We start from the raw sequence: 15964 nt of genomic DNA, 5'->3' as shown, positions 1-15964 counted from the left end.
CTGTCTTGCAGCAAATAGCACAGGCACGCTTCATGCTTTCCTTCACTGGTCTGTGCCGTGCCAAACTACACATACAGGAGGCCGGGGGGGGTGGGAATCCTTTCCCCATGTGTTTCTCGCTCACCGTGAACGCGTTAACCTTTTACTTGAACCTTCTCACCTTCTCTGTCCTGTCCCAGGCCTTAGTAAAGGCAATCCAAAAAAACGCCCTCTGCAGCAGGAGGAGCAGCCGCCGCCGCCGCCGCCGCCTCACGCTACGCCCGATGCCCACAGCAAGTAACGCCGCGGACCATTCTAATTGCGTGCTGTCGAAATGCATCGGCGTACCCGTTTCGGCCTTTGCACACAAAGCCAAAGGAGCTTGTCTGCTACCTGGTCCAGGGAGAGGTGGGGCCTGCATCTCCCCCTTGCGCACCTCGCCAGGCCGTGCCTCGCAAAACGCACCGCGCTCTAGCCTCCCAACACTTGGGAAGGGCTTGGCCTGCTCTTGTTACCGATGCTCTCTGTCTGGCAGTTCTGCTGGACTGCTGTATGCTAGCCTCCCAGCTGGGTGCGAAATACAAGGAGACTGCTGCTATGAAAGAGTTGTGAGGAGAAAAAAATAAAAGAAAATAAAATGAATAACTGACCACAGTGTCTTAAAAATACTCCTGGTGTGACGAGGAAGAGGGCACGTCACAGAAGAAGAGGAGTAAAATGACAGGCTCCTTCGCCTACGGCCATACCACCCTGAATACGCCCGATCTCGTCTGATCTCGGAAGCTAAGCAGGGTTGGGCCTGGTTAGTACTTGGATGGGAGACCGCCTGGGAATACCAGGTGTTGTAGGCTTTTGCTTTTCTCTCTTTTTTTTTTTCCCGTACCCCACCACCAACAGAGGGCGACAGAGTCACCAGAAGCTAACAAAACTCTAAGGCCCTTTCTTTCTAGCACCCCTTTTCACTCCTTCTTGCTTCAGCTGGCCTCCCACAGCAACTTGACGCCCTCAAGCCTCACTCCGCTCGTACCTCTTGCACACTCTGCACCAAAAAACAGCACTTTCGCAAAGCTGTCTTGCAGCAAATACCACAGGCACGCTTCATGCTTTCCTTCACTGGTCTGTGCCGTGCCAAACTACACATACAGGAGGCCGGGGGGTGGGAATCCTTTCCCCATGTGTTTCTTGCTCACCGTGAACGCGTTAACCCTTTACTTGAACCTTCTCTGTCCTGTCCCAGGCCTTAGTAAAGGCAATCCAAAAAAACGCCCTCTGCAGCAGGAGGAGCAGCCGCCGCCGCCGCCGCCTCACGCTACGCCCGATGCCCACAGCAAGTAACGCCGCGGACCATTCTAATTGCGTGCTGTCGAAATGCATCGGCGTACCCGTTTCGGCCTTTGCACACAAAGCCAAAGGAGCTTGTCTGCTACCTGGTCCAGGGAGAGGTGGGGCCTGCATCTCCCCCTTGCGCACCTCGCCAGGCCGTGCCTCGCAAAACGCACCGCGCTCTAGCCTCCCAACACTTGGGAAGGGCTTGGCCTGCTCTTGTTACCGATGCTCTCTGTCTGGCAGTTCTGCTGGACTGCTGTATGCTAGCCTCCCAGCTGGGTGCGAAATACAAGGAGACTGCTGCTATGAAAGAGTTGTGAGGAGAAAAAAATAAAAGAAAATAAAATGAATAACTGACCACAGTGTCTTAAAAATACTCCTGGTGTGACGAGGAAGAGGGCACGTCACAGAAGAAGAGGAGTAAAATGACAGGCTCCTTCGCCTACGGCCATACCACCCTGAATACGCCCGATCTCGTCTGATCTCGGAAGCTAAGCAGGGTTGGGCCTGGTTAGTACTTGGATGGGAGACCGCCTGGGAATACCAGGTGTTGTAGGCTTTTGCTTTTCTCTCTTTTTTTTTTCCCGTACCCCACCACCAACAGAGGGCGACAGAGTCACCAGAAGCTAACAAAACTCTAAGGCCCTTTCTTTCTAGCACCCCTTTTCACTCCTTCTTGCTTCAGCTGGCCTCCCACAGCAACTTGACGCCCTCAAGCCTCACTCCGCTCGTACCTCTTGCACACTCTGCACCAAAAAACAGCACTTTCGCAAAGCTGTCTTGCAGCAAATAGCACAGGCACACTTCATGCTTTCCTTCACTGGTCTGTGCCGTGCCAAACTACACATACAGGAGGCCGGGGGGGGTGGGAATCCTTTCCCCATGTGTTTCTCGCTCACCGTGAACGCGTTAACCTTTTACTTGAACCTTCTCACCTTCTCTGTCCTGTCCCAGGCCTTAGTAAAGGCAATCCAAAAAAACGCCCTCTGCAGCAGGAGGAGCAGCCGCCGCCGCCGCCGCCGCCGCCTCACGCTACGCCCGATGCCCACAGCAAGTAACGCCGCGGACCATTCTAATTGCGTGCTGTCGAAATGCATCGGCGTACCCGTTTCGGCCTTTGCACACAAAGCCAAAGGAGCTTGTCTGCTACCTGGTCCAGGGAGAGGTGGGGCCTGCATCTCCCCCTTGCGCACCTCGCCAGGCCGTGCCTCGCAAAACGCACCGCGCTCTAGCCTCCCAACACTTGGGAAGGGCTTGGCCTGCTCTTGTTACCGATGCTCTCTGTCTGGCAGTTCTGCTGGACTGCTGTATGCTAGCCTCCCAGCTGGGTGCGAAATACAAGGAGACTGCTGCTATGAAAGAGTTGTGAGGAGAAAAAAATAAAAGAAAATAAAATGAATAACTGACCACAGTGTCTTAAAAATACTCCTGGTGTGACGAGGAAGAGGGCACGTCACAGAAGAAGAGGAGTAAAATGACAGGCTCCTTCGCCTACGGCCATACCACCCTGAATACGCCCGATCTCGTCTGATCTCGGAAGCTAAGCAGGGTTGGGCCTGGTTAGTACTTGGATGGGAGACCGCCTGGGAATACCAGGTGTTGTAGGCTTTTGCTTTTCTCTCTTTTTTTTTTTCCCGTACCCCACCACCAACAGAGGGCGACAGAGTCACCAGAAGCTAACAAAACTCTAAGGCCCTTTCTTTCTAGCACCCCTTTTCACTCCTTCTTGCTTCAGCTGGCCTCCCACAGCAACTTGACGCCCTCAAGCCTCACTCCGCTCGTACCTCTTGCACACTCTGCACCAAAAAACAGCACTTTCGCAAAGCTGTCTTGCAGCAAATAGCACAGGCACACTTCATGCTTTCCTTCACTGGTCTGTGCCGTGCCAAACTACACATACAGGAGGCCGGGGGGGGTGGGAATCCTTTCCCCATGTGTTTCTCGCTCACCGTGAACGCGTTAACCTTTTACTTGAACCTTCTCACCTTCTCTGTCCTGTCCCAGGCCTTAGTAAAGGCAATCCAAAAAAACGCCCTCTGCAGCAGGAGGAGTAGCCGCCGCCGCCGCCGCCTCACGCTACGCCCGATGCCCACAGCAAGTAACGCCGCGGACCATTCTAATTGCGTGCTGTCGAAATGCATCGGCGTACCCGTTTCGGCCTTTGCACACAAAGCCAAAGGAGCTTGTCTGCTACCTGGTCCAGGGAGAGGTGGGGCCTGCATCTCCCCCTTGCGCACCTCGCCAGGCCGTGCCTCGCAAAACGCACCGCGCTCTAGCCTCCCAACACTTGGGAAGGGCTTGGCCTGCTCTTGTTACCGATGCTCTCTGTCTGGCAGTTCTGCTGGACTGCTGTATGCTAGCCTCCCAGCTGGGTGCGAAATACAAGGAGACTGCTGCTATGAAAGAGTTGTGAGGAGAAAAAAATAAAAGAAAATAAAATGAATAACTGACCACAGTGTCTTAAAAATACTCCTGGTGTGACGAGGAAGAGGGCACGTCACAGAAGAAGAGGAGTAAAATGACAGGCTCCTTCGCCTACGGCCATACCACCCTGAATACGCCTGATCTCGGAAGCTAAGCAGGGTTGGGCCTGGTTAGTACTTGGATGGGAGACCGCCTGGGAATACCAGGTGTTGTAGGCTTTTGCTTTTCTCTCTTTTTTTTTTTTCCCGTACCCCACCACCAACAGAGGGCGACAGAGTCACCAGAAGCTAACAAAACTCTAAGGCCCTTTCTTTCTAGCACCCCTTTTCACTCCTTCTTGCTTCAGCTGGCCTCCCACAGCAACTTGACGCCCTCAAGCCTCACTCCGCTCGTACCTCTTGCACACTCTGCACCAAAAAACAGCACTTTCGCAAAGCTGTCTTGCAGCAAATAGCACAGGCACGCTTCATGCTTTCCTTCACTGGTCTGTGCCGTGCCAAACTACACATACAGGAGGCCGGGGGGGGTGGGAATCCTTTCCCCATGTGTTTCTCGCTCACCGTGAACGCGTTAACCTTTTACTTGAACCTTCTCACCTTCTCTGTCCTGTCCCAGGCCTTAGTAAAGGCAATCCAAAAAAACGCCCTCTGCAGCAGGAGGAGCAGCCGCCGCCGCCGCCGCCTCACGCTACGCCCGATGCCCACAGCAAGTAACGCCGCGGACCATTCTAATTGCGTGCTGTCGAAATGCATCGGCGTACCCGTTTCGGCCTTTGCACACAAAGCCAAAGGAGCTTGTCTGCTACCTGGTCCAGGGAGAGGTGGGGCCTGCATCTCCCCCTTGCGCACCTCGCCAGGCCGTGCCTCGCAAAACGCACCGCGCTCTAGCCTCCCAACACTTGGGAAGGGCTTGGCCTGCTCTTGTTACCGATGCTCTCTGTCTGGCAGTTCTGCTGGACTGCTGTATGCTAGCCTCCCAGCTGGGTGCGAAATACAAGGAGACTGCTGCTATGAAAGAGTTGTGAGGAGAAAAAAATAAAAGAAAATAAAATGAATAACTGACCACAGTGTCTTAAAAATACTCCTGGTGTGACGAGGAAGAGGGCACGTCACAGAAGAAGAGGAGTAAAATGACAGGCTCCTTCGCCTACGGCCATACCACCCTGAATACGCCCGATCTCGTCTGATCTCGGAAGCTAAGCAGGGTTGGGCCTGGTTAGTACTTGGATGGGAGACCGCCTGGGAATACCAGGTGTTGTAGGCTTTTGCTTTTCTCTCTTTTTTTTTTCCCGTACCCCACCACCAACAGAGGGCGACAGAGTCACCAGAAGCTAACAAAACTCTAAGGCCCTTTCTTTCTAGCACCCCTTTTCACTCCTTCTTGCTTCAGCTGGCCTCCCACAGCAACTTGACGCCCTCAAGCCTCACTCCGCTCGTACCTCTTGCACACTCTGCACCAAAAAACAGCACTTTCGCAAAGCTGTCTTGCAGCAAATAGCACAGGCACGCTTCATGCTTTCCTTCACTGGTCTGTGCCGTGCCAAACTACACATACAGGAGGCCGGGGGGGGTGGGAATCCTTTCCCCATGTGTTTCTCGCTCACCGTGAACGCGTTAACCTTTTACTTGAACCTTCTCACCTTCTCTGTCCTGTCCCAGGCCTTAGTAAAGGCAATCCAAAAAAACGCCCTCTGCAGCAGGAGGAGCAGCCGCCGCCGCCGCCGCCGCCTCACGCTACGCCCGATGCCCACAGCAAGTAACGCCGCGGACCATTCTAATTGCGTGCTGTCGAAATGCATCGGCGTACCCGTTTCGGCCTTTGCACACAAAGCCAAAGGAGCTTGTCTGCTACCTGGTCCAGGGAGAGGTGGGGCCTGCATCTCCCCCTTGCGCACCTCGCCAGGCCGTGCCTCGCAAAACGCACCGCGCTCTAGCCTCCCAACACTTGGGAAGGGCTTGGCCTGCTCTTGTTACCGATGCTCTCTGTCTGGCAGTTCTGCTGGACTGCTGTATGCTAGCCTCCCAGCTGGGTGCGAAATACAAGGAGACTGCTGCTATGAAAGAGTTGTGAGGAGAAAAAAATAAAAGAAAATAAAATGAATAACTGACCACAGTGTCTTAAAAATACTCCTGGTGTGACGAGGAAGAGGGCACGTCACAGAAGAAGAGGAGTAAAATGACAGGCTCCTTCGCCTACGGCCATACCACCCTGAATACGCCCGATCTCGTCTGATCTCGGAAGCTAAGCAGGGTTGGGCCTGGTTAGTACTTGGATGGGAGACCGCCTGGGAATACCAGGTGTTGTAGGCTTTTGCTTTTCTCTCTTTTTTTTTTTCCCGTACCCCACCACCAACAGAGGGCGACAGAGTCACCAGAAGCTAACAAAACTCTAAGGCCCTTTCTTTCTAGCACCCCTTTTCACTCCTTCTTGCTTCAGCTGGCCTCCCACAGCAACTTGACGCCCTCAAGCCTCACTCCGCTCGTACCTCTTGCACACTCTGCACCAAAAAACAGCACTTTCGCAAAGCTGTCTTGCAGCAAATACCACAGGCACGCTTCATGCTTTCCTTCACTGGTCTGTGCCGTGCCAAACTACACATACAGGAGGCCGGGGGGGTGGGAATCCTTTCCCCATGTGTTTCTTGCTCACCGTGAACGCGTTAACCCTTTACTTGAACCTTCTCTGTCCTGTCCCAGGCCTTAGTAAAGGCAATCCAAAAAAACGCCCTCTGCAGCAGGAGGAGCAGCCGCCGCCGCCGCCGCCTCACGCTACGCCCGATGCCCACAGCAAGTAACGCCGCGGACCATTCTAATTGCGTGCTGTCGAAATGCATCGGCGTACCCGTTTCGGCCTTTGCACACAAAGCCAAAGGAGCTTGTCTGCTACCTGGTCCAGGGAGAGGTGGGGCCTGCATCTCCCCCTTGCGCACCTCGCCAGGCCGTGCCTCGCAAAACGCACCGCGCTCTAGCCTCCCAACACTTGGGAAGGGCTTGGCCTGCTCTTGTTACCGATGCTCTCTGTCTGGCAGTTCTGCTGGACTGCTGTATGCTAGCCTCCCAGCTGGGTGCGAAATACAAGGAGACTGCTGCTATGAAAGAGTTGTGAGGAGAAAAAAATAAAAGAAAATAAAATGAATAACTGACCACAGTGTCTTAAAAATACTCCTGGTGTGACGAGGAAGAGGGCACGTCACAGAAGAAGAGGAGTAAAATGACAGGCTCCTTCGCCTACGGCCATACCACCCTGAATACGCCCGATCTCGTCTGATCTCGGAAGCTAAGCAGGGTTGGGCCTGGTTAGTACTTGGATGGGAGACCGCCTGGGAATACCAGGTGTTGTAGGGTTTTGCTTTTCTCTCTTTTTTTTTTTCCCGTACCCCACCACCAACAGAGGGCGACAGAGTCACCAGAAGCTAACAAAACTCTAAGGCCCTTTCTTTCTAGCACCCCTTTTCACTCCTTCTTGCTTCAGCTGGCCTCCCACAGCAACTTGACGCCCTCAAGCCTCACTCCGCTCGTACCTCTTGCACACTCTGCACCAAAAAACAGCACTTTCGCAAAGCTGTCTTGCAGCAAATAGCACAGGCACACTTCATGCTTTCCTTCACTGGTCTGTGCCGTGCCAAACTACACATACAGGAGGCCGGGGGGGGTGGGAATCCTTTCCCCATGTGTTTCTCGCTCACCGTGAACGCGTTAACCTTTTACTTGAACCTTCTCACCTTCTCTGTCCTGTCCCAGGCCTTAGTAAAGGCAATCCAAAAAAACGCCCTCTGCAGCAGGAGGAGCAGCCGCCGCCGCCGCCTCACGCTACGCCCGATGCCCACAGCAAGTAACGCCGCGGACCATTCTAATTGCGTGCTGTCGAAATGCATCGGCGTACCCGTTTCGGCCTTTGCACACAAAGCCAAAGGAGCTTGTCTGCTACCTGGTCCAGGGAGAGGTGGGGCCTGCATCTCCCCCTTGCGCACCTCGCCAGGCCGTGCCTCGCAAAACGCACCGCGCTCTAGCCTCCCAACACTTGGGAAGGGCTTGGCCTGCTCTTGTTACCGATGCTCTCTGTCTGGCAGTTCTGCTGGACTGCTGTATGCTAGCCTCCCAGCTGGGTGCGAAATACAAGGAGACTGCTGCTATGAAAGAGTTGTGAGGAGAAAAAAATAAAAGAAAATAAAATGAATAACTGACCACAGTGTCTTAAAAATACTCCTGGTGTGACGAGGAAGAGGGCACGTCACAGAAGAAGAGGAGTAAAATGACAGGCTCCTTCGCCTACGGCCATACCACCCTGAATACGCCCGATCTCGTCTGATCTCGGAAGCTAAGCAGGGTTGGGCCTGGTTAGTACTTGGATGGGAGACCGCCTGGGAATACCAGGTGTTGTAGGCTTTTGCTTTTCTCTCTTTTTTTTTTTCCCGTACCCCACCACCAACAGAGGGCGACAGAGTCACCAGAAGCTAACAAAACTCTAAGGCCCTTTCTTTCTAGCACCCCTTTTCACTCCTTCTTGCTTCAGCTGGCCTCCCACAGCAACTTGACGCCCTCAAGCCTCACTCCGCTCGTACCTCTTGCACACTCTGCACCAAAAAACAGCACTTTCGCAAAGCTGTCTTGCAGCAAATAGCACAGGCACACTTCATGCTTTCCTTCACTGGTCTGTGCCGTGCCAAACTACACATACAGGAGGCCGGGGGGGGTGGGAATCCTTTCCCCATGTGTTTCTCGCTCACCGTGAACGCGTTAACCTTTTACTTGAACCTTCTCACCTTCTCTGTCCTGTCCCAGGCCTTAGTAAAGGCAATCCAAAAAAACGCCCTCTGCAGCAGGAGGAGTAGCCGCCGCCGCCGCCGCCTCACGCTACGCCCGATGCCCACAGCAAGTAACGCCGCGGACCATTCTAATTGCGTGCTGTCGAAATGCATCGGCGTACCCGTTTCGGCCTTTGCACACAAAGCCAAAGGAGCTTGTCTGCTACCTGGTCCAGGGAGAGGTGGGGCCTGCATCTCCCCCTTGCGCACCTCGCCAGGCCGTGCCTCGCAAAACGCACCGCGCTCTAGCCTCCCAACACTTGGGAAGGGCTTGGCCTGCTCTTGTTACCGATGCTCTCTGTCTGGCAGTTCTGCTGGACTGCTGTATGCTAGCCTCCCAGCTGGGTGCGAAATACAAGGAGACTGCTGCTATGAAAGAGTTGTGAGGAGAAAAAAATAAAAGAAAATAAAATGAATAACTGACCACAGTGTCTTAAAAATACTCCTGGTGTGACGAGGAAGAGGGCACGTCACAGAAGAAGAGGAGTAAAATGACAGGCTCCTTCGCCTACGGCCATACCACCCTGAATACGCCTGATCTCGGAAGCTAAGCAGGGTTGGGCCTGGTTAGTACTTGGATGGGAGACCGCCTGGGAATACCAGGTGTTGTAGGCTTTTGCTTTTCTCTCTTTTTTTTTTTTCCCGTACCCCACCACCAACAGAGGGCGACAGAGTCACCACAAGCTAACAAAACTCTAAGGCCCTTTCTTTCTAGCACCCCTTTTCACTCCTTCTTGCTTCAGCTGGCCTCCCACAGCAACTTGACGCCCTCAAGCCTCACTCCGCTCGTACCTCTTGCACACTCTGCACCAAAAAACAGCACTTTCGCAAAGCTGTCTTGCAGCAAATAGCACAGGCACGCTTCATGCTTTCCTTCACTGGTCTGTGCCGTGCCAAACTACACATACAGGAGGCCGGGGGGGGTGGGAATCCTTTCCCCATGTGTTTCTCGCTCACCGTGAACGCGTTAACCTTTTACTTGAACCTTCTCACCTTCTCTGTCCTGTCCCAGGCCTTAGTAAAGGCAATCCAAAAAAACGCCCTCTGCAGCAGGAGGAGCAGCCGCCGCCGCCGCCGCCTCACGCTACGCCCGATGCCCACAGCAAGTAACGCCGCGGACCATTCTAATTGCGTGCTGTCGAAATGCATCGGCGTACCCGTTTCGGCCTTTGCACACAAAGCCAAAGGAGCTTGTCTGCTACCTGGTCCAGGGAGAGGTGGGGCCTGCATCTCCCCCTTGCGCACCTCGCCAGGCCGTGCCTCGCAAAACGCACCGCGCTCTAGCCTCCCAACACTTGGGAAGGGCTTGGCCTGCTCTTGTTACCGATGCTCTCTGTCTGGCAGTTCTGCTGGACTGCTGTATGCTAGCCTCCCAGCTGGGTGCGAAATACAAGGAGACTGCTGCTATGAAAGAGTTGTGAGGAGAAAAAAATAAAAGAAAATAAAATGAATAACTGACCACAGTGTCTTAAAAATACTCCTGGTGTGACGAGGAAGAGGGCACGTCACAGAAGAAGAGGAGTAAAATGACAGGCTCCTTCGCCTACGGCCATACCACCCTGAATACGCCCGATCTCGTCTGATCTCGGAAGCTAAGCAGGGTTGGGCCTGGTTAGTACTTGGATGGGAGACCGCCTGGGAATACCAGGTGTTGTAGGCTTTTGCTTTTCTCTCTTTTTTTTTTCCCGTACCCCACCACCAACAGAGGGCGACAGAGTCACCAGAAGCTAACAAAACTCTAAGGCCCTTTCTTTCTAGCACCCCTTTTCACTCCTTCTTGCTTCAGCTGGCCTCCCACAGCAACTTGACGCCCTCAAGCCTCACTCCGCTCGTACCTCTTGCACACTCTGCACCAAAAAACAGCACTTTCGCAAAGCTGTCTTGCAGCAAATAGCACAGGCACGCTTCATGCTTTCCTTCACTGGTCTGTGCCGTGCCAAACTACACATACAGGAGGCCGGGGGGGGTGGGAATCCTTTCCCCATGTGTTTCTCGCTCACCGTGAACGCGTTAACCTTTTACTTGAACCTTCTCACCTTCTCTGTCCTGTCCCAGGCCTTAGTAAAGGCAATCCAAAAAAACGCCCTCTGCAGCAGGAGGAGCAGCCGCCGCCGCCGCCGCCGCCTCACGCTACGCCCGATGCCCACAGCAAGTAACGCCGCGGACCATTCTAATTGCGTGCTGTCGAAATGCATCGGCGTACCCGTTTCGGCCTTTGCACACAAAGCCAAAGGAGCTTGTCTGCTACCTGGTCCAGGGAGAGGTGGGGCCTGCATCTCCCCCTTGCGCACCTCGCCAGGCCGTGCCTCGCAAAACGCACCGCGCTCTAGCCTCCCAACACTTGGGAAGGGCTTGGCCTGCTCTTGTTACCGATGCTCTCTGTCTGGCAGTTCTGCTGGACTGCTGTATGCTAGCCTCCCAGCTGGGTGCGAAATACAAGGAGACTGCTGCTATGAAAGAGTTGTGAGGAGAAAAAAATAAAAGAAAATAAAATGAATAACTGACCACAGTGTCTTAAAAATACTCCTGGTGTGACGAGGAAGAGGGCACGTCACAGAAGAAGAGGAGTAAAATGACAGGCTCCTTCGCCTACGGCCATACCACCCTGAATACGCCCGATCTCGTCTGATCTCGGAAGCTAAGCAGGGTTGGGCCTGGTTAGTACTTGGATGGGAGACCGCCTGGGAATACCAGGTGTTGTAGGCTTTTGCTTTTCTCTCTTTTTTTTTTTCCCGTACCCCACCACCAACAGAGGGCGACAGAGTCACCAGAAGCTAACAAAACTCTAAGGCCCTTTCTTTCTAGCACCCCTTTTCACTCCTTCTTGCTTCAGCTGGCCTCCCACAGCAACTTGACGCCCTCAAGCCTCACTCCGCTCGTACCTCTTGCACACTCTGCACCAAAAAACAGCACTTTCGCAAAGCTGTCTTGCAGCAAATACCACAGGCACGCTTCATGCTTTCCTTCACTGGTCTGTGCCGTGCCAAACTACACATACAGGAGGCCGGGGGGGTGGGAATCCTTTCCCCATGTGTTTCTTGCTCACCGTGAACGCGTTAACCCTTTACTTGAACCTTCTCTGTCCTGTCCCAGGCCTTAGTAAAGGCAATCCAAAAAAACGCCCTCTGCAGCAGGAGGAGCAGCCGCCGCCGCCGCCGCCTCACGCTACGCCCGATGCCCACAGCAAGTAACGCCGCGGACCATTCTAATTGCGTGCTGTCGAAATGCATCGGCGTACCCGTTTCGGCCTTTGCACACAAAGCCAAAGGAGCTTGTCTGCTACCTGGTCCAGGGAGAGGTGGGGCCTGCATCTCCCCCTTGCGCACCTCGCCAGGCCGTGCCTCGCAAAACGCACCGCGCTCTAGCCTCCCAACACTTGGGAAGGGCTTGGCCTGCTCTTGTTACCGATGCTCTCTGTCTGGCAGTTCTGCTGGACTGCTGTATGCTAGCCTCCCAGCTGGGTGCGAAATACAAGGAGACTGCTGCTATGAAAGAGTTGTGAGGAGAAAAAAATAAAAGAAAATAAAATGAATAACTGACCACAGTGTCTTAAAAATACTCCTGGTGTGACGAGGAAGAGGGCACGTCACAGAAGAAGAGGAGTAAAATGACAGGCTCCTTCGCCTACGGCCATACCACCCTGAATACGCCCGATCTCGTCTGATCTCGGAAGCTAAGCAGGGTTGGGCCTGGTTAGTACTTGGATGGGAGACCGCCTGGGAATACCAGGTGTTGTAGGGTTTTGCTTTTCTCTCTTTTTTTTTTTCCCGTACCCCACCACCAACAGAGGGCGACAGAGTCACCAGAAGCTAACAAAACTCTAAGGCCCTTTCTTTCTAGCACCCCTTTTCACTCCTTCTTGCTTCAGCTGGCCTCCCACAGCAACTTGACGCCCTCAAGCCTCACTCCGCTCGTACCTCTTGCACACTCTGCACCAAAAAACAGCACTTTCGCAAAGCTGTCTTGCAGCAAATAGCACAGGCACACTTCATGCTTTCCTTCACTGGTCTGTGCCGTGCCAAACTACACATACAGGAGGCCGGGGGGGGTGGGAATCCTTTCCCCATGTGTTTCTCGCTCACCGTGAACGCGTTAACCTTTTACTTGAACCTTCTCACCTTCTCTGTCCTGTCCCAGGCCTTAGTAAAGGCAATCCAAAAAAACGCCCTCTGCAGCAGGAGGAGCAGCCGCCGCCGCCGCCGCCTCACGCTACGCCCGATGCCCACAGCAAGTAACGCCGCGGACCATTCTAATTGCGTGCTGTCGAAATGCATCGGCGTACCCGTTTCGGCCTTTGCACACAAAGCCAAAGGAGCTTGTCTGCTACCTGGTCCAGGGAGAGGTGGGGCCTGCATCTCCCCCTTGCGCACCTCGCCAGGCCGTGCCTCGCAAAACGCACCGCGCTCTAGCCTCCCAACACTTGGGAAGGGCTTGGCCTGCTCTTGTTACCGATGCTCTCTGTCTGGCAGTTCTGCTGGACTGCTGTATGCTAGCCTCCCAGCTGGGTGCGAAATACAAGGAGACTGCTGCTATGAAAGAGTTGTGAGGAGAAAAAAATAAAAGAAAATAAAATGAATAACTGACCACAGTGTCTTAAAAATACTCCTGGTGTGACGAGGAAGAGGGCACGTCACAGAAGAAGAGGAGTAAAATGACAGGCTCCTTCGCCTACAGCCATACCACCCTGAATACGCCTGATCTCGGAAGCTAAGCAGGGTTGGGCCTGGTTAGTACTTGGATGGGAGACCGCCTGGGAATACCAGGTGTTGTAGGCTTTTGCTTTTCTCTTTTTTTTTTTTCCCGTACCCCACCACCAACAGAGGGCGACAGAGTCACCAGAAGCTAACAAAACTCTAAGGCCCTTTCTTTCTAGCACCCCTTTTCACTCCTTCTTGCTTCAGCTGGCCTCCCACAGCAACTTGACGCCCTCAAGCCTCACTCCGCTCGTACCTCTTGCACACTCTGCACCAAAAAACAGCACTTTCGCAAAGCTGTCTTGCAGCAAATAGCACAGGCACGCTTCATGCTTTCCTTCACTGGTCTGTGCCGTGCCAAACTACACATACAGGAGGCCGGGGGGGGGGGTGGGAATCCTTTCCCCATGTGTTTCTCGCTCACCGTGAACGCGTTAACCTTTTACTTGAACCTTCTCACCTTCTCTGTCCTGTCCCAGGCCTTAGTAAAGGCAATCCAAAAAAACGCCCTCTGCAGCAGGAGGAGCAGCCGCCGCCGCCGCCGCCGCCGCCGCCTCACGCTACGCCCGATGCCCACAGCAAGTAACGCCGCGGACCATTCTAATTGCGTGCTGTCGAAATGCATCGGCGTACCCGTTTCGGCCTTTGCACACAAAGCCAAAGGAGCTTGTCTGCTACCTGGTCCAGGGAGAGGTGGGGCCTGCATCTCCCCCTTGCGCACCTCGCCAGGCCGTGCCTCGCAAAATGCACCGCGCTCTAGCCTCCCAACACTTGGGAAGGGCTTGGCCTGCTCTTGTTACCGATGCTCTCTGTCTGGCAGTTCTGCTGGACTGCTGTATGCTAGCCTCCCAGCTGGGTGCGAAATACAAGGAGACTGCTGCTATGAAAGAGTTGTGAGGAGAAAAAAATAAAAGAAAATAAAATGAATAACTGACCACAGTGTCTTAAAAATACTCCTGGTGTGACGAGGAAGAGGGCACGTCACAGAAGAAGAGGAGTAAAATGACAGGCTCCTTCGCCTACGGCCATACCACCCTGAATACGCCTGATCTCGGAAGCTAAGCAGGGTTGGGCCTGGTTAGTACTTGGATGGGAGACCGCCTGGGAATACCAGGTGTTGTAGGCTTTTGCTTTTCTCTCTTTTTTTTTTTCCCGTACCCCACCACCAACAGAGGGCGACAGAGTCACCAGAAGCTAACAAAACTCTAAGGCCCTTTCTTTCTAGCACCCCTTTTCACTCCTTCTTGCTTCAGCTGGCCTCCCACAGCAACTTGACGCCCTCAAGCCTCACTCCGCTCGTACCTCTTGCACACTCTGCACCAAAAAACAGCACTTTCGCAAAGCTGTCTTGCAGCAAATACCACAGGCACGCTTCATGCTTTCCTTCACTCGTCTGTGCCGTGCCAAACTACACATACAGGAGGCCGGGGGGGTGGGAATCCTTTCCCCATGTGTTTCTTGCTCACCGTGAACGCGTTAACCCTTTACTTGAACCTTCTCACCTTCTCTGTCCTGTCCCAGGCCTTAGTAAAGGCAATCTAAAAAAACGCCCTCTGCAGCAGGAGGAGCAGCCGCCGCCGCCGCCTCACGCTACGCCCGATGCCCACAGCAAGTAACGCCGCGGACCATTCTAATTGCGTGCTGTCGAAATGCATCGGCGTACCCGTTTCGGCCTTTGCACACAAAGCCAAAGGAGCTTGTCTGCTACCTGGTCCAGGGAGAGGTGGGGCCTGCATCTCCCCCTTGCGCACCTCGCCAGGCCGTGCCTCGCAAAACGCACCGCGCTCTAGCCTCCCAACACTTGGGAAGGGCTTGGCCTGCTCTTGTTACCGATGCTCTCTGTCTGGCAGTTCTGCTGGACTGCTGTATGCTAGCCTCCCAGCTGGGTGCGAAATACAAGGAGACTGCTGCTATGAAAGAGTTGTGAGGAGAAAAAAATAAAAGAAAATAAAATGAATAACTGACCACAGTGTCTTAAAAATACTCCTGGTGTGACGAGGAAGAGGGCACGTCACAGAAGAAGAGGAGTAAAATGACAGGCTCCTTCGCCTACGGCCATACCACCCTGAATACGCCTGATCTCGGAAGCTAAGCAGGGTTGGGCCTGGTTAGTACTTGGATGGGAGACCGCCTGGGAATACCAGGTGTCGTAGGCTTTTGCTTTTCTCTCTTTTTTTTTTCCCGTACCCCACCACCAACAGAGGGCGACAGAGTCACCAGAAGCTAACAAAACTCTAAGGCCCTTTCTTTCTAGCACCCCTTTTCACTCCTTCTTGCTTCAGCTGGCCTCCCACAGCAACTTGACGCCCTCAAGCCTCACTCCGCTCGTACCTCTTGCACACTCTGCACCAAAAAACAGCACTTTCGCAAAGCTGTCTTGCAGCAAATAGCACAGGCACGCTTCATGCTTTCCTTCACTGGTCTGTGCCGTGCCAAACTACACATACAGGAGGCCGGGGGGGGGTGGGAATCCTTTCCCCATGTGTTTCTCGCTCACCGTGAACGCGTTAACCTTTTACTTGAACCTTCTCACCTTCTCTGTCCTGTCCCAGGCCTTAGTAAAGGCAATCCAAAAAAACGCCCTCTGCAGCAGGAGGAGCAGCCGCCGCCGCCGCCGCCGCCTCACGCTACGCCCGATGCCCACAGCAAGTAACGCCGCGGACCATTCTAATTGCGTGCTGTCGAAATGCATCGGCGTACCCGTTTCGGCCTTTGCACACAAAGCCAAAGGAGCTTG

The 15964-nt window shown here is 53.9% G+C and overlaps 10 non-coding genes and 5 pseudogenes across 10 annotated transcripts; all 15 read left to right on the top strand.

Annotated features, from left to right (window-relative positions):
- The first annotated feature begins 711 nt into the window (after window positions 1-711).
- Window positions 712-830, top strand: LOC128504133 (5S ribosomal RNA). The gene has a single exon (XR_008355380.1). It is a non-coding gene; the product is annotated as a 5S ribosomal RNA (ribosomal RNA).
- A 915-nt stretch (window positions 831-1745) lies between these two features.
- Window positions 1746-1864, top strand: LOC128504121 (5S ribosomal RNA). Its single transcript, XR_008355379.1, has one exon. It is a non-coding gene; the product is annotated as a 5S ribosomal RNA (ribosomal RNA).
- A 930-nt stretch (window positions 1865-2794) lies between these two features.
- On the top strand, window positions 2795-2913 carry LOC128504109 (5S ribosomal RNA). The gene has a single exon (XR_008355375.1). It is a non-coding gene; the product is annotated as a 5S ribosomal RNA (ribosomal RNA).
- A 925-nt stretch (window positions 2914-3838) lies between these two features.
- LOC128504128 (uncharacterized) lies at window positions 3839-3947 on the top strand (annotated as a pseudogene).
- Window positions 3948-4873: 926 nt separating this feature from the next.
- Window positions 4874-4992, top strand: LOC128504097 (5S ribosomal RNA). Its single transcript, XR_008355364.1, has one exon. It is a non-coding gene; the product is annotated as a 5S ribosomal RNA (ribosomal RNA).
- A 927-nt stretch (window positions 4993-5919) lies between these two features.
- On the top strand, window positions 5920-6038 carry LOC128504086 (5S ribosomal RNA). Its single transcript, XR_008355353.1, has one exon. It is a non-coding gene; the product is annotated as a 5S ribosomal RNA (ribosomal RNA).
- Window positions 6039-6954: 916 nt separating this feature from the next.
- LOC128504099 (5S ribosomal RNA) lies at window positions 6955-7073 on the top strand. Its single transcript, XR_008355366.1, has one exon. It is a non-coding gene; the product is annotated as a 5S ribosomal RNA (ribosomal RNA).
- A 922-nt stretch (window positions 7074-7995) lies between these two features.
- On the top strand, window positions 7996-8114 carry LOC128504074 (5S ribosomal RNA). Its single transcript, XR_008355342.1, has one exon. It is a non-coding gene; the product is annotated as a 5S ribosomal RNA (ribosomal RNA).
- Window positions 8115-9039: 925 nt separating this feature from the next.
- Window positions 9040-9148, top strand: LOC128504127 (uncharacterized; annotated as a pseudogene).
- A 926-nt stretch (window positions 9149-10074) lies between these two features.
- On the top strand, window positions 10075-10193 carry LOC128504062 (5S ribosomal RNA). The gene has a single exon (XR_008355331.1). It is a non-coding gene; the product is annotated as a 5S ribosomal RNA (ribosomal RNA).
- Window positions 10194-11120: 927 nt separating this feature from the next.
- LOC128504050 (5S ribosomal RNA) lies at window positions 11121-11239 on the top strand. The gene has a single exon (XR_008355320.1). It is a non-coding gene; the product is annotated as a 5S ribosomal RNA (ribosomal RNA).
- A 916-nt stretch (window positions 11240-12155) lies between these two features.
- Window positions 12156-12274, top strand: LOC128504098 (5S ribosomal RNA). The gene has a single exon (XR_008355365.1). It is a non-coding gene; the product is annotated as a 5S ribosomal RNA (ribosomal RNA).
- A 925-nt stretch (window positions 12275-13199) lies between these two features.
- Window positions 13200-13308, top strand: LOC128504139 (uncharacterized; annotated as a pseudogene).
- A 936-nt stretch (window positions 13309-14244) lies between these two features.
- LOC128504126 (uncharacterized) lies at window positions 14245-14353 on the top strand (annotated as a pseudogene).
- A 921-nt stretch (window positions 14354-15274) lies between these two features.
- LOC128504124 (uncharacterized) lies at window positions 15275-15383 on the top strand (annotated as a pseudogene).
- The last annotated feature ends 581 nt before the right edge of the window (window positions 15384-15964 follow it).

Source organism: Spea bombifrons, chromosome 8, assembly GCF_027358695.1.
Source record: "Spea bombifrons isolate aSpeBom1 chromosome 8, aSpeBom1.2.pri, whole genome shotgun sequence".
In the NCBI taxonomy this organism is placed as follows: domain Eukaryota; kingdom Metazoa; phylum Chordata; class Amphibia; order Anura; family Pelobatidae; genus Spea; species Spea bombifrons.
The sequence above is the reverse complement of the archived record's forward strand: the minus strand, read 5'-3'. Positions and strand labels throughout refer to the sequence as shown.